This window comes from Felis catus, chromosome D2 (assembly GCF_018350175.1).
Source record: "Felis catus isolate Fca126 chromosome D2, F.catus_Fca126_mat1.0, whole genome shotgun sequence".
Lineage (NCBI taxonomy): Eukaryota > Metazoa > Chordata > Mammalia > Carnivora > Felidae > Felis > Felis catus.
In genome coordinates this window covers 23,740,553-23,765,496 of record NC_058378.1, presented here as the reverse complement: position 1 = coordinate 23,765,496, position 24,944 = coordinate 23,740,553, and the positions used below count along the sequence as shown (strand labels likewise).

The 24,944-nt window shown below is 40.6% G+C and overlaps 1 protein-coding gene across 1 annotated transcript in view; it reads right to left on the bottom strand.

Moving 5' to 3' along the window:
- The window catches only part of ARID5B (AT-rich interaction domain 5B), a 180,130-nt gene that overhangs the window by 107,441 nt on the left and 47,745 nt on the right, over positions 1-24,944 (bottom strand). The gene's annotated exons all lie outside the window — the stretch shown is intronic.

The window sequence follows — 24,944 nt, the reverse complement described above, 5'->3', positions numbered from 1 at the left end:
TATAAGTCTTCCTTCTGTTAACATCTCTTCGGTTGAACCCTCTGAGTGGAAGTCTGTTTTTGCCTCAACTTTCACTGATACTCTGCCAAGGTTCTCACTTGGCAAGTGCTAGCTCGGTAGGATGTCCTCACACTCAGAGCTTAAATGAAAATCAAGAGAGGACATATGTTCTGTGGACCAGTCATAGCGGAACTGCTGAGGGGCTTGTTTAAATAGAGATTCCTGGACCACCTTGCTGCTAGGTTAAATGAGAATGTCTGAGCTGGGTCTCTGGATTAATGCTTGGTAACAAGTATCCCAGGTGTTAAAGCACCTATTGAAACAGATGGTGAAATTCAGGCTTGGGGACAGGATGAAAATAAGAAACAGAAAACCAGTTTGAAGCACTGCAGTGTTCGAAAGATCCTAGAGTGAAAAGGGGGTCAGAGCTCGCTAACAGAAGACCACAGGTGGCGTTGTAGCTAAAAACGGAAATTACTACTCTTTTCTCTTAGTAACACCAATAAACTCTTTAAAGTAGGCTACGCATTTAAAAATCACATACTCCACAATGTTGGCCACACTAGTCTACCTATTGTCAGCACCAGTATATGGTGAGCATTAAGATCAATTGCTTTGAGAGTTTGGGAGGCATGAGTTCAATCGTTTGTAGGATTCAACAAGGTAGCTTGTATCAAAGAGCAGCAGGGCACGCGACTGGTCAACTGCTAACCATGTGACCCGGGGAATGACAACCTCAGAGCGTCAGGATCCTCATCTCTAAAATGGACATAAAAAACAGTGCCTTCCTGGAAGCATCCATGAGTTAAAAGATGAAAAGTACTGAGGTTTGTATCAGGCACAGGCAACACTAAATAGATATTCACTATTATTCCTGCTTTGCAGACTGTTTTCCAAAGTATTCCTGCAGGTTGTTTCCCAAAGTATTCCAAGGAAACCAGTTCCTGGGGAGAGAAGGGAGCATATGCCCAAGTGTTACGAGGGAAAGGGTACCACAGTACAGAATACACTGCGTTTAGCAAAGTTATACAGACAATCTCCCTGCCCTGGAGACTTCAACCTGCTAGCCGGCATTTCAATCTACAGGAGGGAATAGGCTGCGTTTCCTGAATTTATTTTATCATGGAATCCTCTCTTCCCCTCTTTCCTCTCCCCACTTTTTTTTTTTTTTTTTTTTTTTGGTCATTCACGGCTCACCTTAAGAGGTTGTGTTTTCTGATCACATTTTGGGGACTGCTAACCCAAATGTTGATTACAGGACTCCCCAGCTCTCTGCAATTCCCCTTTCTGCCTACATACCCTGCTTAACACTGTAAAATTACAAATAAGTTATTATGCATAGTATAATCACTCATCTGTATAACACTTCACAATTTATAAAGCCCTTTCTCATACTTAGATCCATGTAATCTTCCCAGAACCGCCTTTCAAGTCTATTATGAATATCCCCATTTTACACAAGAGGACATAAAAAGCTCAGCAAGGTGAATGACCTACTCAGCGTCACCTAGCTAATGACAGGGACTGGTCATCTGGCACGAAATACCATACTATCCTCATTACACCCTAGCTGTCTTGTGTTTGGCCCCAAACTTCTGAGAGGGGCTCTGGCAGATTCATGAGAATTTGAGAGACTCTCGGAGCCTCCCCAGTGGGCTGGTGGCCTTGAAAATCCTCGTGATTTTATGAACTAAAGAGAAGCAAACTTCTCGTTTCAGGTTGTGCTATTAAAGTATCCCTTCCAATCTCATGTTCAAAACAATCCTTAAAGTGAAACTTGATTTTGCCTTATTTGGAAGATAATCTCAGAAAGAGACTGCCGTTGTATAAAACATCCCTCATCCACACACTTCTCCACGTTTAACCCCTCGGGAAGCAAATTTTAGGCTCAGTGAAGCCCATAGTGTTATTTCTCTCTATAACCTCCCCCTCTTTGGATCCCAGGGCAAAGATCCGCAAACCATCCAATTTTCATCAACATGCAAAGTTTACACAATTATACCCTCTGCATCACGAGAAAGATAGCATTTGATGTCAAAATAACCGTCCATCCATTGACTGGTCAAACACTGGTGTCAGGAAGACAAAGATCAAAGAGCCAGTGTCCCCCTCTTCAGGGATGTACAGCCTGGGAGAAGTGGTAGGCACGTATGTGAACAAGTAAATAAGTGTCCTCACAAGAGTCACAGCAGAGGCAGGTCCCCAGTACCAAAACAGCACCAAGAAAGTCTTCAGGAAGACAAAACTTGAGCTGGGTTTCGAAGTATACACAGACACCCCCAAGGCCGATAAAAACACTATCTCTCACTAAGCCCCTTGTGTGTGTCAATCATGAACACATCTCTCTCCTTCTCTATAGGGAGTTATTATTCCCATTTTCCAGATGAGGAAACTGACAAATAAAAAAGATTAAGTGGCTTGCCACAGTCATGCTGCCAAAGAGGCTTGAAGAATGGATCTAAGCTGCCGTCTCATAAGGAAAGAGGCACATGTTCAGTCCCTCAGACTCTAACAGGTTTGGACCGATGGAGATGATGGGATTAAAGTGCCATGGCTGGAGTGCAGGCTTGGTGCTCTGTGAGGAGGCAGAGAACCTCGAGCCACGTGACAGGGTTCAGATTAAATCCTGAAGGCACCGGAAATACTTTCAAGCATGGTACCCGATTCATTCATTCCAGAGCTGAAGATGCGTTCCAGGAGACCAGATCTGAACCCTGCCTTTCATTTTCCTCCTTTCATCACAGGTGGCTGAGGGAAGCCCCCCCATTTGCTCCCATAGCTAGACCATAGCTCCACTGACCCTGGCTCAGAGGAGACAACATTCAGGTGTCCCAATCGAGTCTCTTTAAAGGAGAAAGAGGCCGTGGTGGCCAGCGTTCAAAGCCAAGATACCAGGAGGGGTATCATATATTTGATCAACCAGACATTCAAGAATAATGCCTTGTGCTTTAGTCATTCATTCAACAAGTGCCTATTTCGTTCCTACTCACAGCCAGACACTGCTCATCAGTTTTCACTTGTGAACATGATAGGGCTCACCCTCCTGGAGCTCCTTGTCTTGTGCTCTGGTGGAGACACCAGGAGGGAGAACCCAGGTGAAGGACGGATGGTGGCTCCAAACAGAACTTCAGAGCCCCAGGGACGAAGAAGTGAAATACAGAGCATGCCACAGAGCTCCACACTTTAGGGGTGTTTATGCCCCAGCTCTGGAAGTGATGTTTCTTATGTCACCATGTTCAAGTTTGAAATTTTAAAACCGGTGGTTGGTGAAATAATTTGAACAAAAGGGGGTTTAAAACATGCAATTCGGATTGTGACCAGGTTCCTGCAGAAGAAAAACGAATATATCAACTACGTCGCCTATAATTTAAATACTTCCTTTTTCATTTTTATTTCTGGCACTTGGCTTACAAATAGCCCACACCTTCAACAGGGCAAGCACTTCACATTCCGTGCAAGTAAGCGGTCAAGAATCTCTTTTGCTAATGAAAGATATTATTAATATATTTTGCCTCAACTGAAATTCAAACCCAATTCGATTTTTTTCCTCAGGTGGGATGTGGACAGAGAACATCTAGATAATAGGTGTTATCATTCACAAGGCCAAGACAGAACCAATACTTTGTAGCTAAATGTAATTCAAGAAGCACAATTTAACAGCTCCTTTTAGTGACTCTTCACAATCAAGATGATTTCGAGTCTCTGAATACCAGCCAAGATGCCACCAAAGTACACTTAAATACCAGCAATCATTACATGTTATAAGAACCCCATGTTTGTCTCCTTCGCTGACTTGAGAAAATCACCTCTCTCTCTCATCCTACCTTAAGACAAAGCCATTGCACCTCTTCAGTTCTTAATGGAAGGAGGAGGGGAAGGGCTTGCATGAGGAAACAGTCTGCTCTTGCCTGAAATTAGCATTCATCTTCCACCCACGCTCTTTTTATTGGCTGTTAAGCTTTCAGGTCCTTCAAGTCGAGTGGGACACCCCAAACACCCTTTTCCTGCTCCAGCAACAAATCTTGAAGCTTAGAGGACCTCCGGCACCAGTTATTCTAAGGATTTAGTCAGAGGCACATATGAACAGCATCTGAAGGAGGTCTTAGGCAGCCAAGAGAGACTCCCTAAGACCCATCAGATCCCTCCACCTTCCCCAGCCTTCAAATCAAGCCAATGACTTAAAGTCATCTCTATTCTTTTCATTTAGGATGCCTATTTCTAAATGAAAAAGCAACACAATTTACCACCTCGGGTGGTACTTCTTGTTATAAGTTTGCTCATGCTTTGAAATCTAGAATGAGAATTTCATCTTCACATGCACAATAAGGAGAACCAAAGCAAGGGGTTTCCAGCACCACCATTTTCTTTCTGGCTGAATCTCCTCTTACCTTCTGCTAACAGAGCTGGGCTTCAGAGCTGGGACAAATGTTGTTGTGCACAGACTAGTGGAAGAGATTCTTCCAATAAAGTTTCCCATCACATCATATCTTGAGTTAAAGTGCTCTTCGTAAGTGTCAATCAATGAGTTGCTCCTTCACAGGTAACCATGAGGAGACCGAGAATTTCTTCAGCCAGAAGAAATGAGATAATTCTTTTATCTTTGCTCATGCATTCTTATTGAGAGAGAGGGGGCGGGGGTAGGGGCAGAGAGAGAAGGAGAGAGACTGCCAAGCAGGCTCCACACTGACACAGTGCAGAACCCAACACGAGGCTCAAACTCACAGACTGTGAGATCAAGAGTCAGATGCTTATCCCAGGCACCCTCAATAAATATATATTTGGGGGGGGGGTGCCTGGGTGGTTCAGTCGGTTAAGCGTCCACCTTTGGCTCAGGTCATGATCTCATGGTTCGTGAGTGGGAGCCCCGTGTCGGGCTCTGTGCTGACAGCTCAGAGCCTGGGGCCTGCTTTGGATTCTCTGTCTCCTTCTCTCTCTGCCCCTCCCTCACCTGTGCTCTGTCTCTCTCTGTCTCTCAAAAATAAATAAATGTAAAACTTTCTGAGGGTTTAAAAAAAATATTTTTCTTAAATTTCAGAACTAATATATAAATATATTCTTGTAAAAGATAAAGTGAAGACTCTTTTGATTTCACAAACCCTCAAACTTTAAGGAAAGCTTATACGTCCATTTCAATAGAGCCTTCTGGAAAACTGGAGAACTGGTCTTCTCAAGATATGAAGGGGGCCTGGAAGAGAAAGGGAGAGGTCTGGCCCAGAGATTCTGCTTGGGTCTGAGGTTTCCCACCCTTTCAAAAATCACAGTGAAATACTAGCCCTCTTAATTCTTCCAGAGTACAATTCACTTAATATAGACACACGCAAAATCCTACTTATATGATACACCGTGATGACTTAGAGCACATGGCATGAACACTAGCCTGTGTCAACACAACCAGCTCAGCCCAACTCTGTAGCTGTGACACTGCTTCTTCCAACCCCTGAGAAGTGAGAATGATTACATTTTGTTCAAAGTGTCTCATTACATTGATTTAAATAAGATTTCTAGACCTGCAAAAAGAAAAAAAAAAAACATTTAAAAATGCCATGCCATGTGTGTCAAAGAAGACTCTACACAGACAGTGAAACCCTTCAGACACTCCATTGGCGGTGACTGAAGTCGTCTCTTCTGCCATGCACGTCTGACAGGAGGTAATGGAGTTTAGTTACACCCAAGTCGGGTGCTTCTTTCCTGCTGAACACATCCTCCGATGGCCAGCACAAGGTAACAGAAAGGTGTGAAGAGATCTGCGTTGAGAAATATACATCACAGGCTTTGAAAAGATCTTAAACCTGACGAGCTGGCTTCATCTCCGGCACCATTCAAGTACAACTAACTTGGAACCATTTTCTGCAAACATCTCACACACCTGGACAGGTAAGATACAGTCCAGTTTGCAAAATGCCAAGCACGCTTTCTGATGTTTATTCATACTGCTGTCATCACAAAGCTGGATGCCAAACAAAAGAAAAACACAAATAAAAACCTCCGGGCTACCTGTCAGAATGTTCAGTTATCCAACACTGTCCTGCTTGCATACGGCTGCCTTTTATCGAACGTACACTATTGACAGGCAAGCGCTAAGCCCTTAATGTGTATTTAATCACCCCAGCAATCCTGAGGGATATGTTTACTGCTTCCATTTTATAGATGAGGAAATTGAGGCTTAGAAAGATTAAGCATCTTGGTCAAGGTCACTGTGGAACCAAGGTCTGTCTGATTCTGCAGTCCCCGGTCACAACCACCACTTAGGACTTCTGAGAGACGCCTATGCCCAGATAAAGCTATGACACAGCGCTGAGAACAGAGCCGCAAGCCATGTGCCGGGCAAGGGAGATGCCCAGAGGAGCAGACTATTAGCTGAGTGATGATATTTGGGATCCAGGCAGCATATAATCCAGAGGACAGGAGACAGTCCCGGGAAGCCACCATCCTCCCCTTTCCTGTTCATGGTCAGCACAGAACCTGCCACCCCGGAGGAGGCAGGAGGGACCCATTCTGGTTTTGCAATTACAATTCCTTCACTGCCCGCTAAGTGGAGGCAGGTATTTACTGAGTGTGCGACACTTATTATTTTAAGAGAGGCCTTTGGAACCAGGAAGCTCGATGAATTTATAAGATCAGCAGCTATTTTCCTAAGATGGTTATAATACGATTCATTTCATTTGCAGCTGCTTTAACGTGAAACGTGGTTTAAGAGAGACAAACAACAATTCACATTCGCTGGGCTTCTCTCCTCCCCACCCTCCCAGTTGTTCCACAGGAAATTTTTTTATTGATTAAAGTACAATTACATTACCGTTGGCAAAAACCAGTCCCAGAATGAATAGTTTTAAGAAGAAATCTCCTTGATGTCCTATAAAGAAGCAGCTCCAGAAGGGAGCGGTGCACCGGGCCCTGGCTTTGGATCTTGGGCAAGTCCTGCCCTTCCCTGGGCATCAAGTGCCTTCCCTGTACGATGATGGGGTCACGCCTTCTAAAGAAGGTGGGACGGGGAGAAGGTAGCACTGCATTATGACTTCCAGAGGCCCCTGGGCACATTTACTTCCTTGGGCCTCTTCCGACATAGGAAAGTATTATTAATTATATTGTAGACATGCATTGGCATAAAGATGAATATAGAAATATTATACATTAAAACATTTTCCATGGGGCGCCTGGGTGGGTCTGTCGATTGAGCGTCTGACTTTGGCTCATGTCATGATCTCACAGCTAGTGAGCTGAGACCCGCATAAGGCTCTGTGCTGACAGCTCAGAGCCTGGAGCCTGCTTCGGATTCTGTGTCTCCCTCTCTCTTTGCTCCTAACCCACTGGTATTCTCTCTCTGTCTCTCTCAAAAACAAATAAACATTAAAAAATTTTTAAAAAAAGAACAAAAAACATTTTCATTGACCAAAAAGTTGTATTCTCCTCTGGAGACATTTTTGTGGATGACTAAAAAGGTGCTGTGGGCCTTGGGCACTGTGCCCCCTGGGCCGACTGGACAAAGGGCAAGCCCCTGTTTTCTGAGGTCCTGGAGACGGGAAAGCAAGTTTGGGGCCGTGGGGTTCAGGCAGTGTCACTCAGTGAAAAACGGTTCTAGTGGGAGAAGGGTGGAGAAGAGATCTCCCATCAGGGGCAGGCAGCTGAGGCAGGGGGAGAGGAGCTGGGTCAGGTGGGAAAGGACGCTGGAGCTGTGACTGGGTGCGGGATATAAGCCAAGCCCTCTGCCACTCCGCCATACACCCTATGCCATCCTTGGTAAGATCGCCACTGCTCAACCAGGAACACTGAATTCAAAAAATAAGAGCAAAATCAGATTGGATTTCATGATGTCAAAAGTCTCTCTGTTCCCGCTCTATTTTTAAAATTTTATTTATTTATTTATTTATTTATTTATTTATTTATTTGAGAGAGCCCGAGTCGGGGAGAGGGGCAGAGGGAAAGAGAGAATCTCAAGCAGCCTCCACACTCAGCACAGAGCCCGCGGCGGGGCTCAATCCCACCATCCTGGGATCACGACCTGAGCTGAGATCAAGAGTCGGATGCTCAACTGACTGAGCCATCCAGGCACCCCTGTTCCCACTCTAATATTAGACTTTTCACCACAAGTATTTACATACTGCTTCACAATGCCAAAAGCTGCTTCCTCTCCCAGAGGAAACTCACTAATGTAGGAACCAAGAAAGGACTTTGAGGAACCCAGACCACTTGCAAAGAAGCATTGTGGTCCAGTGCTGCAGAGGTCTGGATGCAGCAACCCCCCATGAGCGGGCCCTGCACACTCTGGCTGCACAGGGAGTTCCCCCAGCGATTTTGTGTGTTCCCATCTTCGATGGCTGCATTTCAAACCAATACCTTTGGATATTTCTGTTCCATAGATAAGAATGAATTTTGATAACTCGAAATGAAGATGTGAAGTGCTGTATTTTCTCTGCGGGGCAGGGAGTTCTTTACTTTGCAGTTCAATGTTCACAAATCCTATACTTACGACCGGTGGGTATGGATGCCCCCAAATTGCCTTTACTCACCAGGGCAGCCAGACAATCCCCCCTACTTGGCTTGGCTGGGGCTTCTTCCCGGCCAGCACCCTGCTTCAGCACCACCCCCATAAAGCTGCTCAGGTTTAGGCCCTGTTTGAGTATTTTGTTCATTCTCCCTGTCTATACATACCAATTCCTGTTGCCACAACACACACACTAAAAAGCAGTTCATCCATTTTGTCCAATGGCATTACCCAAATGCCAACGTTTTGAGTTTTGGCATTGTGTCTCATTAGAAAGAGGAGAAACATGGGTGTTTTTTGTCTCCAGGTGCTTCCAGAATATTTAGGTTTACTTTCCAAGCTGGCAGTTAAACTAACAAACCTTTATTCTGGAGCTGGGCTGTCCAATACAATAGCTCTTAGCCACAGGTGGCTAAAGTTGGATGAATTAAAATCAAATAAAATTTAAAATGTTTAGTCAGTTTTTCAGTCACACTGGTCATATTTCAAGTGGTCACCAGCCACATGTCACTGGCGGTCCCTTATTAGAAGGCACAGATACAGAACAGGTCCCTCAGCACAAAAAGTTCAATTGGAAAGTGCTCCCTGAGGCTTGAAGACTTGCAAAGGTAAAGAGTATCTTCGTTTCACCTGTGTCCCTGATGCCTACCACAGGCTCTTCCTGACATGGAGTAAAAGCTCTAAGGAACCAGGATTCTTCATCTCTAAACACGGGAACCAAATGTGGTCCCCAAGAAATGTTGGGTTGGAGGAAGAAGTAAAAAAGTACAAGGAAAGGACTATATTGGGAAAATTGTTTCCATAAACAAAAACTCGAATTCCAGTGTTAGCACAAAACTACTATTCCTAGACCTCTTCTTTATGGAAGCAAACAACGAACGAGACTGTTGCTTAAAATTTGTATCCATGAGCCATTCACAACATTAATAGACAGGCAAAGTTACCAAAGCCAACATAATAATAACACGATAGTGATAAAAATAATGATGATGTCGGTGATGACGATACTCATGAAATACAAGGCATTCTATATTTATAAAGCCCTTTCAGAGCTTGCCTCATTTGCATCTTATGACGATTTTGTGAGGTTGAAATTCTTACACCCATTTTACTGGTGGGGAAAAAAGAGGATTGGAGACTCACTGTCTTGCCTAATGACTCCGTTGGTCTATCAGGGTAAGAGAGCTGATTATCAGAAAGCTCAGGCTTTCTAACTCCAGGGCTCTCTGCCTATCCCAGCTGCTATATTTTGCCCAGAAATTACCCACTAGGCTATTCCTGCCTTCTATCTAAGCCATGAAGTGAATTGAGATCCCTTAACAAAGGCAGACCTATATTTCCAGTGCTCCAGAAGGCCAACTAATCGATTGTCCTCCTTAATAATAATTTTTGGCTTCTGCAATATCGAAGGGCTAATCTTTGGTAACCATAGGCTCCAGAAAACATTATTAATTTATCACCCAAGAAACCATTTGTTCTGTGGATTATCAATCTCAAACAGTGGTTCTGAAGCACAAGTATGATATACTGTGCTCTGGGTTACACAGCTGCTTTGCATTTTGAATTCTTTATTTATAGAACAAGTCAAATTAATAACTCAAAAATGTTGTTTCAGGCAAAGTAATGGACACACAATAAAACTATTCATTTCCTAAAAGGTCACTCCAGGAGATGCATACATTGTTTAAAAGCCTACCAACAATGCTATTATTCCTTCGAAATCTGAAAATGTATAATAAGCAGTTAGAGCACATATCTGCCCCCAAGACCCCAGGCTAATTTAAAGTACAATCACAAGGCAATCAATCATACTCCAAAATTACTTCATTTTCCAAACTGTTTACACTTTTTAAGTTACAAATCCACTTTCTGCTATTTCAACTCACGATTTACAACTACAGATTTAGACCGCTTGGCAAGCAGCCAAGCGCTAGTCATGAGGGAACTAATGATATGAACAGATCAGTGTTTTATAAAGGAGAAAAGCGCATGTAAATTTCCAGTGTGTCTGCAAGTAATCAAGGCACTGCTGACTATAAATGAGACCGTCTCAAATTTATTTTAGGAGAAATATCTTAAAGCTGCACTTTTTATCCAGGCCAAAAAAAGCCTTTAGGAGGAACTCTGAGATTACTCAAATTATTGTAAATAAATGGTTATATGAACAATATGGAAAGAATAGTGCAATGAGCGACTTATTTTAACATTCCTGTTCCCTATGCCCTTATCATGATTTCTGGAATGCTAGAGTTAAAGGAAAGAAAGGAAAAGATGTGCCTCTCTCTCTCTTCTCTCTCTCTCTCTCTCTCTCTCTCTCTCTCTCTCTCTCTCTTCCCTCTCCCCCTCTTTTGCTTCCCCCTCCCTTTCTCTCTCTCCCCCTCCCTCCCTGTCTCCTTTAAAATTGCTGTTGTTAACCATAGCAGCAAATCGTGTTTGTTTTAGTAGCCAAAAATGCTCTGGATAAAAAAGAAGACCCTGGGGGATACTGTTTTAAATTAAATATGATCTTTATTGTTTCATTACAACAGCACAGCCAAATAATCACTTTGTGTTATTTGTACAAATAACGTAGGATGCTCATTTTCTTGCGGAAATAATTACTCTAGTCTATCATATTCTGCTCGTCATCAAAACTCCCCCTTTGCTGTCACCAACCATGTGCATTAGACTCAGGAAGCTAAATGTAGCCAAAGTTTCATGTGTTCTTACATGTTAAAGAGTAAAGCCAAGTAAGCATATTCAGATGTGAGGGCGCCTTGAAGAGAGAAGCTCAAAATAGCCTCGCAGTATACACATTGGAAAAGTCCATGCACTGTGATTGATATTTTAGTTAGAGAATCATTACATGACTAAACTCAATTTTATAATTGGATAAAGCCAGATACAATAAACTGGCACTGCATTGTTAAAGCATCTTACATCTTAAAACTATCTGTAATCATAAATCAACCTAATTATTTGAAATACTGTCAAGAAGTGGAAAAGAAAAACAGAGAAGAAAAGAAACTAGCTGCCTGAATATCTCATTTTATTTTCTAAGGACCAAAGCTTTTTTATTGGCCCTAAAGCCCAGTCCCACAATAGCTGGTAAACCATACTCTTTAGATAAAACTGTACACACAGAAAATCAATAACAAAGATTAAAAGCTTCCCACCCTCCCCTTTTTACACTGGCATCTGGTGTGTGTGTGTGTGTGTGTGTGTGTGTGTGTGTGTGTGTGTGAGAGAGAGAGAGACAGAGAGAGAGAGAGAGAGAGAGAGAGAGAGAGAGAGAGAAAGAGAGTTTTATGTGTGTGTGCCTGTGTGTTAATTTAACTGTACTCAAAATAATGCTTTTCATTAATCTGGAACAACACATATAGCCTTATTTTATTAAAACTTCAATTTATCCTGTTTTTTGTCACACTCAGAAAAGCTAAGAGTGGAATGAATGTTTACAGTTCTGAGTAATTTCATAAAAAACTCCCCGGAGCCTCTGATATCACCAATGTGACATCATCAGGATAAATGCTCATTGGCTGTACCAGTCTTTCAGGTTAACCCTTTCACAGATGTCCCAGCCTATCACTGGCTAGTTCATTAACATGAGTCCCCTAAATACCCCTGTGAATAGGACAGCACAGAGAGAACACTTCCTCAGGAAGAACACTTACTCCCTAAACACACATACACACACACACACACACACACACACACACACACACACAACATGGAGCTAGAATATTGTAAAAAGCAGGGGGTATGTCTCTTCCACTAGAAAGCTTATTGTAACTATAAGCTCCCAAAGGGACCTTGTAAGAAGTTCTGGTAGGTGGAGAAGGGAATGGTTAAAAACACGAGTTAGGGTAGTTTTCCTAATCACAGCATGAGAACTAGAGATAGAATTTGGGGTATAGAAACATGTTCTACACACAAAGTACAAATCTGCCCAAGATTGGCTATATCTAAATTTGCCCAACTTCTCTTGAAACCTGGTAACATATTTTTCATTTTACATTGGCTTCAGCAATGCCAAGCACTGAGGGATTTTCAGTATACATGATATCCTAATTCTACTGAAGATGTTCTATTTATAGTTTAACTAATACCTAGCAAAAGTCTCCAAATAATGCTTTGAACTTTGACCTCACAAGCTCCACTTCTAGGAATTTATGCTAAGGAAATAAGAATACAAAGAATGATAAAAATTCAAGGATGTTCCTAAGAGCACTGTTTATAATAGTGAAAAGCTAGGAAAAAACCCCAAAGTCCAACAATAGGAGAATAGACAGATAAATTATGGTACTTCTGTATAATGGAATACAATGGAGTCAGTTACTAAAAATGATACTGCAGATGAACATCGTTTGTGTATAAAAGATTACATTAAATAAAAAAAGAGATATGAAATTTAAGATACAGTATAAATTAAAAAAAAATTAAAACCCACATATAGACAGGGGAAAAAAAGATTCAAATGATAGACAACAAATATCCCCAGTAGTTATTTCTGCATGGTGTCATTATGGGTAATTACATTTTTTCTTTCTATTTCTTTATATCATCTTAAGATGATAAGCATACAGTACTTTTATTATAAGAAAGTAAGAACAACTAAAAGAGATGAGGAAAATAAATGTGGGCCTAGAGAGAGATGGTGGCCCCGCATAAACTCTCCAATGTTGGGTGGTCCAAACATTTGCTCAAACCTTTTGGAAATAATATATCCAACTTGTGTGTTTGTAACTCTGATAATTTCCCCTTAACATACTTCCCCCTCTTACTAAGGGGGAAGAATAGGATTTTGGTTGGCATACTACTTACATACCCCCCCCCTTTTTTTTGCTGCTAGTATCTTTATACAAAACATATTTTTAAAACATCTTGCATTAGTGTGGTGTATTTGTTAAAACTCATGAACCAATATTGACACATTATCATTAATCACATCCATAGTTTACATTAGGATTCATTCTGTGTATTGTACAAGAGTTTGGCCAAATGCATAATGCCATGACAGTACCACCATGTATCCACCATGACAGTATCATATAGAATATGTTCACTGGCTATCTTTCCTTTTTAAATGAGATTGAAAATTTCCTTCTAATAACATATACTGACTTCGTATTATTAGATAGATGCAAACATGTCAACAACCCTCAGCACAGTCCAAGGTACAAAGACAGCTACACAGTCCCAGTGAAATTAATCATTTTTGGTGCCAGTTTTAAGGGTGGCTGTGAAAAGAGATAAAACTTTGGGATCAGCTAGTCCTTTTCTCTGAAATGGAAGGAGGAGGAGGGGCAGGGGGAGGGAATGGGGGAGGAGGAGGAGGACCCACTTAAATTTTCTTCTTCTCCAGCTCTAAATTCAGAATTACTATTCAATTACAAGACAGAATGTCAAGATATAATAAACTGAACTGAAAAAGGGAAAAGAAAACATGCTCTTTTTTTCTACAAATGAGGTTCAGAGCTTTTGCCCATTAAAGTAAACCAAATATGTTTCTCTCAAAAATTCCAGCCAAAAGGCAGGATGCCAAACACACTTAACAGATAAATCACTGTTCCAGGGTCTCTTTTTTACTCTTTCCCCCTTTCTTCTTTTGTTTTTCTTCTCTCTTTTGCTACACACACACACACACACACACACACACACACACACACACACAGTTTAAAAGCAAACTGAATACCCCTCCCCCCTTCTCAATCTATTTACAGAAAAATAAACCAAGGGAAACAATTACTTTTGTTGAAGAATGCATTGTTTAGGGGAAAGTCACATTAAAATAAGTTCTACCTTCTTCATCAGAGATGAGCATTTCATATTTTGGGATCAAGCCATTGTCCTGCACACTATGTATAACTTATTGTAGTTAATTTATCACTTAGGTCATTGTAAACTAGGAGGGAGTTTGTAAACAAAAATGAATCACAGGTTTCATTCTTGTATCCTTTTCAAACTGGAAGACCTAACTGTTTCCTGTTCCAACATACAAAATAGTATTGCTTCTATCAACCTCCTGAACGCTCTTGCCAGCGGTTTCCATTTAATTAAACTGACAGCAAAACAGGGCCTTTCGCTAATGGGATCCAGACCATTTTTCCTTCAATGTAAATTCTCAGGCATGAAATTACATCTGAAACAGACACAATAATCCTTCTATATCTTCGACATACATTTAATCTATAATAACAATTCCTTTGTCTATATTACAGTGTGTTTTAAATTTCAGTCAACTTGTTTGAACTGGAATTCTCCAGCATTATCCAATTTGAATTTACCTTAGCATTCTTCCAGTGCCCTGGCTATATCTAGCCATAGATTATAGTTAAAGACCAGATGCCAAAGGCTAATGTCCACAGCAGAAAGGAACAATTATAAAATGAATGAATTATGTTTCTCTTTGTATCCTTGTTCTCAAAGTCAATTTATTTAAGTAAGAGCTTTCTTATCAACTGCTGACTCTAAGTAAATAAAAGCTATCACCATTTATAAGTATGTCTGAATTTCATATTACAATTCAGGGTTTCAAGTATTTCAATATGGCTAATCAAGGCAGAATATATTGATGAAGTGCAGCTTGGAGACCTGTTTATATATATTAACATAATTAGCAGGCTGGCTAACTATTTTTCTTTACTTGGATGTTAGTCACTTTTCTGGTAATGGCATAGGCTTGCCATTACCAGAAAGTGGTAATGGCATTACTAACATATGCTTTAAACTTGACTTTATCCAGTTCTTTAAGTGTAATTGTGAAAAACTCCCCTTATTAAATGTATCAGTCAGATAATTTAGCATGGAAATCAAGAACTTTAGGGCAAAAGAAAAAATCTAAAAGAATAGCCTCATGGGCTATTTCTAAACAAAATTAAAGCACTTAGTAAACTGAATATGTCAATCGATTCTGATGTGAGCAAATAGAACATGATGATTCTAGAGTCAAAACCCGTTGGGTCAAGTGTCATTACAAAACTGAGCCTCTTTCACACTCAGGGCAGGTCTAGAAATCAGCAATCTAGAGTGTATAAGAATATAAATAACTTGAAAATGCTAAGCCTGAAGGTCAGGAAAGCTGATTGATAAGCTCAACTCAGTCCTTTTGGACAGCCTGATAAAATGGCAGATCCCTTGATATGGTTTGTCCAGCTATCAAGAAAAGGCCTGCCAATGTTAACAAAGGAAAAGAGTTTTGCTGTAGATACTTATTGCCTTGACTCTTCCCCCACCTAAAGGGATAGTGGTTTGCACACAGATACTACTTTAAGGTTCAATTCTTGCTGCATATCCAGAGGGCTACTGTCCTGTTTGACCATCCCATAAAACTGGCAACTCTTGGCAGTTAGTGAATCAAAAAAGAGAATCTTATCAGCAACTTCATGAAACAACAAAAAAAACCTGGCAGAAAATAAGCATTTTAGGACCTGTTAAAAATCATATCTTCCAATATATGAAATAGTGCCATTGTTCTCTTAAAAATCCAAAGCAAAGCACTTTATTTGGCTGGGGGGGCGTGCGTGCAGGAAGGGGGGCAGGGGGTGCCTTGCAGAGTAGCAAAGGAACTGTCTTCAGAATATCCTGACAGTCTCTTTGAAAATGAAACATTTCATTTATACAGCAGAAGACAGTTGTGGCAAGATTAGAAATCATTTCAAATCTCCCAGGCAATCAAAATACAGTCTTTTCATGACTATGGAAGGTCTCTTGTTTTACAGAAAATGCTAAATAAACAATTCTATGGACAGAAATGTGAAAGCAATTTATTATTGTTCTATTCACTTTGGTTAAAACTTTAGAAACCACATGAAACCTATAAATAGAAGCTTTTCTTTGTCTTTGGGATGTTGAAAGCAGTTTCTCTTAGGTCCAAGGCAAAGAATCAGGAAATTATTGCTTTTTCCCCACCAAGGAGTCACACACCAATTCAGACAATGCCTAAAAGGTAGATTCTCTAAACACACTGTATATGTGAAGAAGAGTGAACCTACCCATACATTTTGAAAAATCAAGGGCATTGTGTTATAAAAGACTACATGTGGGATTTTCTTTTTATTTTAGACATGGAAAGCTTAATTATTTATGATACTATTGTATATTAGATTACCAGTAAGAACATAGAACCATGCTAGTAATGGTGCCCTAGAAGTTGGATACATTGGAAGCATTCATTTCTAGACTTTGGAAAGGAAAACACAAGTTCTGTAGGGATGGTTATAGGGTTGGGAGAACCTGAATAACAGTTGGCCAAATTCAGGTCCATGAGCAGGTCAGTTCAGAAATAGTATCTTAACCAGAAATCAGACGTCGTGGAAAATGATTACCTCTGGGTCAGTGTTATTTAAACTGAGGCTTGCAGCCCATTAGTAGGATTACAAAACCTAGTATGTGGGCTGCAACCATCATTTAAAAAAATGAAATAGAATCTAACACGCAAGAAAATGCTAGAGCGCATCATTCACAATAGTGTTAAGTAGGGTATGGTGAAAATATAGGTTTGAACACGTATACATGTATATACACACATATACATTTATATAATATAAAATATAATATAACTATTTGTGTGTGTACTGGCTTACCATGTTAAATTTATTATTGTTATTAGTATTATCAAATATTATTAAATTAGGTATATTTGTATCCATACAAATTCTAACCTAAGTAATTTTTATCAAACCATTCATTCCCAATGCTGCCATACAATAAGAATATTAATATTTTTGAGAATCTTTCCAAAAGACTAAAGTCTAATGGAGAGCCTGAACACAATAGGCCCTTAAGCGTTTAATGAATAAGTCAATATAAGAATGTACAAACAGATGCTTATCTACATGATTACAACAAGTGTATCCAAACCAGAAGCTTACTCGAACTACTCCATGGGATTGGGATGCTCCCTTTACTACATCAAGCCATACTTCCAACACTTTGTCAAAATACAATGCCAGCATCACTCTTCTGTTGTAAATGGCACCTATATTATTAACAGAGGCATTAACATTCACAGGCCAGAAAAGTAGCTGTGGAAGCTGTGTCTACATTCTAGCAAAACATCTGCTTGGAAAAAGAAAAACTTGAGTTAAGTGTTCGGGCAGTTTGTCTACACACACTATAAATCATCTAGCTGAAAGATGAGCCTTAATCTATCAACCAGCTCTGTTTATCATTCTGTAAGAAAACGTATGGATGAAAAAAAGGACTCTTTTGTGTGAGGATACATGACACTGTATGAAACATCTCCACCCAGGTCCACCGTATGGCCTCACACCACTTAATTTCCCTTTTGTTCACATGCGAAGAATTGTGGTGGTGGCTGATGGTAAGGTGAGGCAGACACATTGAACAGGCAACAGATTCATCAAAAGTTTATTCTGAACTAGGAGCTCTGGAAGATCCAAATATTGACCAGTAAGACAAGTTTCTTCCTGTAAGACATAGGAGTCACGTTAGGAAGATATACCTCAGAAAGAAATTCAGGTAGGAATATGGCCACATCTCAATAATAAGAATGCCTTATGTTTACTTGCAGATGATGCAGTGGGGAGATATGATCCAAATATATGAGACCCAAGGATATGATCCAAATACATATTCAGCTCTTAAAGGGCTGAAAATTGGCTGAAATCAAATAATGCTGAACGTAATAAGGGAGAATGCAATCTTACACTCGGTTTTAAAAAAGAAAAAAAATTACTGTGTAAGAACAGGATGGTGGTGGCCCATCTTAACAACATTTCATATGAAAAAGACCTAGTTTTCTTAGCTAAACATAATTTCTGTATGAGTCAAAAGGAAATAGTGCTAGGAAGAAACAATAAAACATGGGCAGAATTCATGGAAATATAGGTCCAGAATAAAGAATGTAATGGTCTTATTATATGCCACATTGGTTAGAAAACATATAGTCTGCAGACACTATTTTTAAATACACACTGATTAACTGAAGCATATCAATAGAAAAGGAGAATAAAAAATTATTCTGGGTTGAAAGGGATGTTCAGCTTGGAAATTAGAAGACATCAGAAGAACCAGTAGAACTTCAGGAGCTCTTGAAAGCAACGAGACAGCTGCCTTTAAAGTATCTGAAGGACTTTTAGGTAGGAAAATAATTTATACCCTTCTCTTGTGGGGTTTCCTAAGGAAACCAGTCCTAATGGAAAAAATGTGGTGGGACATACCATTTGGTCCAATATAAAAAGAAAGCATTTTCTAATATCCAGAGCATGTTAAAAAAAAAAAAAAAAACACTATGGTTGTATAAGGGAAGTAAAGTCAGTATGACTGGAAGAACAAGGAAGGATTACTGTGTTGGATGTAAAATGAGATTAGATCGAATTGTTGAGGTTCCTTACAATTCTAAGAGTTTCAGACCAGGGTAGGATTCCCTGTGATCTGGGAACCCTGGGAGTAATACAACTTCTTGGGGAAAGGAGGGCCGGAGCTGGTCCTTTTATGATCAATTCTAAAATGTACTCCCTGGCCCCCTTCACAAATTACTAATTTTCTGATATCAGTATGTATCTAAAAACTGGAATGAAATTGCTTCTTGTTTCCCAAAAGCTGTCGTGAAATCAATGATGCATCTTTACAACCGGTGGCATCTTAGGATCAAGAAATATAGTAAATTGGAATTAAACTGTTAACAGTGGTAGTACCCTCTGGGGAGTGGGACTATGAATGATTTTTATTTTTTCTTCTTGCATATCTTCACTTTCTGCAATAAAAAACATATTACATTTGTAAGAGGGAAAAACATTTTAAAAGGATGATTTAGAATTAGATTAGATTTTTATCTAGAAAAGCCCCACTGGTGAAAAATGAAAGTGGTGCTTAAGTTATGACATTTCAATGTTTCCCAGAGAAAAGACTATACACAGTTTTCATTCAGCCAGAGCACTTACTTTCGTAGACCGTGAAGAACGACCCGTGGCCTCAAATCTAATTTCAACATCAATGACTGAAAAGTTGCCTTTATGTTACTACTCTCCAAATACCCACATGTTAACATTTTAGTGGGCAATATTCTACCAACATTCTTTTATTTACTAAAGTAGTTAATCTGAGTTGTAAAACTAGAGCCCCCAGGGACTCCAAAAAAAGCCATTTTTGTTTTAAATAAGGGAAAAAAATGCAACCTGTTAACATTTTTATTTCTCTGAACTGGCCTATGTACACAAAAGCTCTTCACGCGGGGCAGGGATAGATCATGATTATACTGCAGCGATCATGGACTAACTCGTCTACCTAACAGAGCCATCTTCCTGCCCTCACTTAATTGTCAGGACCAGTGAAGACTTATTATTATATCCCACTCTGTGGGTTCACAAACTGAATTTTGAAAAGAACTGTCGGTTGCTTTTCTTTAATATAATGTTAAAACTAGTATACATTTAAAATCCTCCTCCCTCTACACCCTACAAATGAATGCAGAGAATAGGTGGTATGATCTTTAAGGAGATGTTCAAAGGAGGTGTCAGTTTGAAATATATAAATCTGAATATACACTGTTCTTTCAATAAAGGCTGGGCAAGGGTCATAAAACTATAAAAAAAAATACCCTGCCCCTTTGGACTATAACAGCTAATCATTAGCCATCCATTCGTAATGTTTACTTTTAGTGTGTTATTTTCACATTTTTCTTCATGGGGACTAACCATTAGTATCCCCCTAAGACTAACAAAAGTACATTCATTGCCTGCTGGCAAATGATTTCCGGCCCCAGAGCATTTGCTGGTAGAAAAAGTTAAAGTATATCTAGGCTTATATTTCTATTATTGTTGGGCATTAGCAGCAGCATAAATTTTTCTTCCCAAGACCTTCATTCTGGCTGGTTCACAGATGACAGTAAAGGAGGCACCCCAAATTTACACATATTCTTTACATGCTTGTGAATCAAATTTAGGAAAATACAAAAATGTAAACCCAGTAGATGTCTCAGAATGTTTTACAAAATGGGCAGATTTTTAAATTCATTCTCCAGTCAGCCTTCTCCCCTCACCCCAGAAAGGCTACCCCGATGTACCATCGCTCCCAAATTAATATTCTTCTGCATTTTAAAAAGGGAGCTTGTTTGCATTTAAACATGGCTATGTAAACAAGGTGTTTGACTGGGATAGATTTTCTTCTCAGAGTATTCAAGAGCTGGAGTGAAGCTATTTAAAGAATGGAGTATTCAATTCCTTAGGCCAGATGCTAGTATAAATATGAAACTATGTTCACACTGCAGATGAAACTATTTTTAGTCGGTGAATTTTGAAGAGCACTATTCAGTTAAGCATTGTAGGGTGGGCTTTCAGCAAGCTACAAACAGAACCTACACGGATTCTTGCCCCCATGTTAACACACTGACACCAGGACCATAGGGAGGGCTGTCCCTCAGTTGGGCTGCACCACTGTGGCCTCACCAGTTCATGAGGCCCGAGGACTTTCTTGCAGGCTAGTAAACAGCCAGTGCCCCCAGCCCCTGTCTCCTCCCCCACATCTCTAGATCCTCCCTTAGGAGATTCAAGACATCCCCCTCAGTCCAGCCACTGTGGATTAACCTTGGCCACACCAGGGGCCCCCGGTTGCGGACTGGTGCCCGCACGTGCCCTCTAGTTGTTTATGTGCCAATTTTCACCGGTGACTCTGACTACCCAGTAAGCTGGACTCTGGATTTGATTCCAGACTTCAAAATCAAGAAAGGTGCAAATCTTTTATTTTAGAGAGGGGTGGGGGAGTGGCAGAGGGAGAGAGAGAAAATCCCAAGCAGGCTCCATGCTGAAGAGGCGGACGAGGGCCTCAATTCTACCACCCTGAGACCATGACCTGAGCCAAAACCAAGAGGGTGGGACGTTCAACCACCTGAGCCACACAGGTACCTAAATCTGAAAGGGATTTGAGGACCACAGACATGTGCAAAAATGAAATGCCTCTGGGGCAGATCCAGGCACACCTGTCCCTGGCACACCAGGCACATCTGTCCCTGCATGTAAGCTCCGTTAAGCAAGTATTGCTAATGACACCAACATAGGTGTGTTGGCTGCACAGGTCATTTCTTTCTCAGTGCCTTGCACGTGCTAGATACAGTTATAGTGAGTGCGCACAGAAGGAGTTCAAGAGATGCATAGCCAGGGATGACTGGAATCTCCTGAAATGGGCCAGAGGCACAGAAATGCAGGTATCATGCGGCAAGCAATGGTCTACACCCCCCAGCACTCGGCCTGCACCACTTTCCATGGAGCTTCCTATGGGACTAACGGACTTTACAACGAATGGTCTTGCTCCCTTACTCAAAAGATGCTCTGCTGGGCTGGTCCTGCAGGGCAGCAACCCTGGCCTGTAGATCAGATGTTGGGCTGAATCTTACACCAGGCCACTGAGTTCAGGTCACCAGACTTTGTTTCTGGACGTGGCCTAACTCTCGCCCTCCCACCGACAGGCCACCTTTCTGCACTCTGAGTGAAGCCAGGAAGGCAGGTGTGGGTTGGCACCCCTGTCAGTGTCTCCAGCATTAGCAGGCCGGCAGGGAAAAAGGTAGGGGAACAAAGTCCAGAGCCGGAATGACGAATGCTTTACTTCTTACAATCTGAAATGGAGGATAAACCAGCCAAACTGGGGACGAGGAGCTGAGAGGCCCGGAACTTTCCATTGTTGTCTTTTTCCATTTATATAAAACTCATTCTAAGGAAAGCATTCTGAAGTGAGGGAAGCAGGAGGGGAATAATTTTATTTTTCTTTAAGTATATATTGTTTATTAAAAACTTCATGCAGAGGCACCTCGGTGGCTCAGTTGGTTGAGTGTGTGACTTCGACTTAGGTCATGATCTCATGGTCCGTGAGTTCGAGCCCCACGTCGGGTTCTGCGCTGACAGCTCAGCCTGGAGCCTGCTTCAGATTCTGTGTCTCCCCCTCTCTCTCTGCCCCTCCCCTGCTCATGCTTTGTCTCTGTCTCAAAAATAAATAAACATTAAAAAAATTTTTAAAAAATTCATGCATTATTCAAACCAAGGGCCTCTCCTCCACCCAACAGTCCGTACACTCCCACTGCCTCTGATGGAAAAGAAGTGCGCATTTTTGGATCAAACCCCACACTCCCCATAAAAAACCTAACTGTGGCGCTGAGAACATGGATCTAAATATTTCTCAAGGTTCTACTAACATTAGAAACCACTCTAGCTTCTCTCGTGGTTTATTATGATATCACCAAATCCCTGCAATGTATTTATAGCTTGTGAGTCCTAATTACCAGTCATTTACTCTAAGACTATAAATGTTCTTTGGTGACTTAAATGGACAACTAATATTTTGGTTGATGAATTAAGGTACTGCTCATGGATGGTAGAATTTATTCTAGTCCAAACTTCAGGAGTCCATTTGTCAGATATTTTATGCTACCCTTCTTTTAATGATTCATTTACCGTTAGTAATATTTGTATTCAGAACTGTGGTGGTTCTAGCCAACGGCGCTATGCTCGGCTGAATTATCTTTTTCTTTCACAGCATAACAGAGTAGAGCACAGTCAAATTGAGGATGGTCCTCAGTACACTGTTGGAATCAAATTGTCTGGCAAACACATCCAGACCCATTTCTCAAACCACATGCAATGTTTCGACTACCAACGTGCCTGCGGAGTCATTAACAAGCATCCTAAAACGTGCTGTCCATATTTAAATGATTAGGAGGGGTATATAGGCGATGAGCCTGTGCGTCTTCAGCTTTTATCAATTATGCAACACAACACAGATGTGAGCCTTCACCTTTGTTTTTTGTGGGCCACTAAGTACACTCCCTTTTAGAGAAGGGTTTATTTTCTTCTGCTTAGCTTGAACCCAACACTTGGGCAAGGGAATTGTTTTAATCTTAACAAGTTGAAGGATTCAGTCTCAGCAAATCACCTTTGTCTAGGCAAATTTCTAAAGAAACTAATTTTACCCAGGATTGTTTTAAAGGTTTCACAATCACTGTTTGGGGCCAGTTGAGGGTAACAACAATTACCCTTTTCCTTATCCACTGGGATCTATGTTCAGAAACTGCCCAGAGTTGAAATTCTTAAGTTTGCAACCCCAATCAGGGGCTGAGTATTAAACCATTCACAAGAATCCAGGCATCTCAAAGGAAAAATTCATGTCCTTACTCTACTGTTGCTACAGCATCTAATCTATTGGTGCTCAATTAACGCTGTAACGGACACACGAAAAAGGCAGGTGCGTGGTGGGTTATTTTCAGACTTCACATCTGTGTGGCAGTTACACTTCTGAGCCTATAGATGAATTTCAGTGTAACTGGTCCCAACCCCTCCTGGCCTGCTGTTGACATGAGGCTTGCCACAGCCTGAGCAGGTCTCTTTGCTATCAATAAGCGAGGCTGGGCTGTTGCCCAAGAGAAAAGCCTCAAAGGAAATGACTTAAGTGTGGTATACACTAGTGGTACCCAAGTCAATTTTAGGTGGTACGTGGATAAACAATTTTTTTTTGTTTTTAAGAATTATGTATTTATCTTCACTGTTATTTATAGCAAGTGATACAGGTTTTCCATTTATAGTAGTGAAATAAAATTTTCTATTAAATCAAGTTAGGTTAAAAAAAAGCAGTTAATTTAAAGAAAAATATTAAGTAAATAATAAAATAGGGAATTTCAATATGACAAAATTGTGATGTTGGTTTATAAACAACTAAAGTCTATGATATCTTAATTGAAAGCCTAAGACTTTAATAATGCTACCATTTAAATTGTCTTAAATATTTATTTATTGTTGACACACACACACACACACACACACACACACACACACACACAGAGTCTGAAGCAGGCTCCAAGCTGTCAGCACAGACCCCAGTGCGAAGCTCAAATCCACGAACCATGAGATCATGACCCGAGCCAAGTTGGATGTTCAACTGACTGAGCCACCCAGGTGCCCCAATAATGCTACCATTTACCAAGCACTTTATTGTGCCAGACATTGTCTTAAAAACCTAAAATGGAGTGTATTATTAAATCCTACAATATCCTTGTGAGGTAGGAATTATTATAGATTTTTTTTTATTGGGGATCCAGGGTTCAAGTCCAGGTCTGTAAGACTTCTACCATTACATCATGCTGTCTCCAGATATAAGATCTAAAGCCTGGTCATGCAACCATTTATCCAAAGTACATTTTGAACACCTACTGCATGCCAGACAATATCTTACATTAAAAGTAGGGTTGGGGGAATGAGGGACCCTCTTTCCCTTCCTTATACGTAGTTTAGTCTAGTAAATGGCAGTTAAGGGTTTTGATCAGAGTTAAAAAAAAAAAAACGTTTCTCATTTTGGGCTTCAACTCATATTCCCAGGAAACAGACTAAAATTAGACTCATAAACAATATGCAGGGCTCCCTAAGTAAAAGACAAAAGTCATTATTTTATAAATATTAAGAATATTGAACATGAGATGGATTCACATAATAAATAAGTTGCTGTTAGAAGTGGCCACTGGGTCGATTTGACAAAAAGCCTT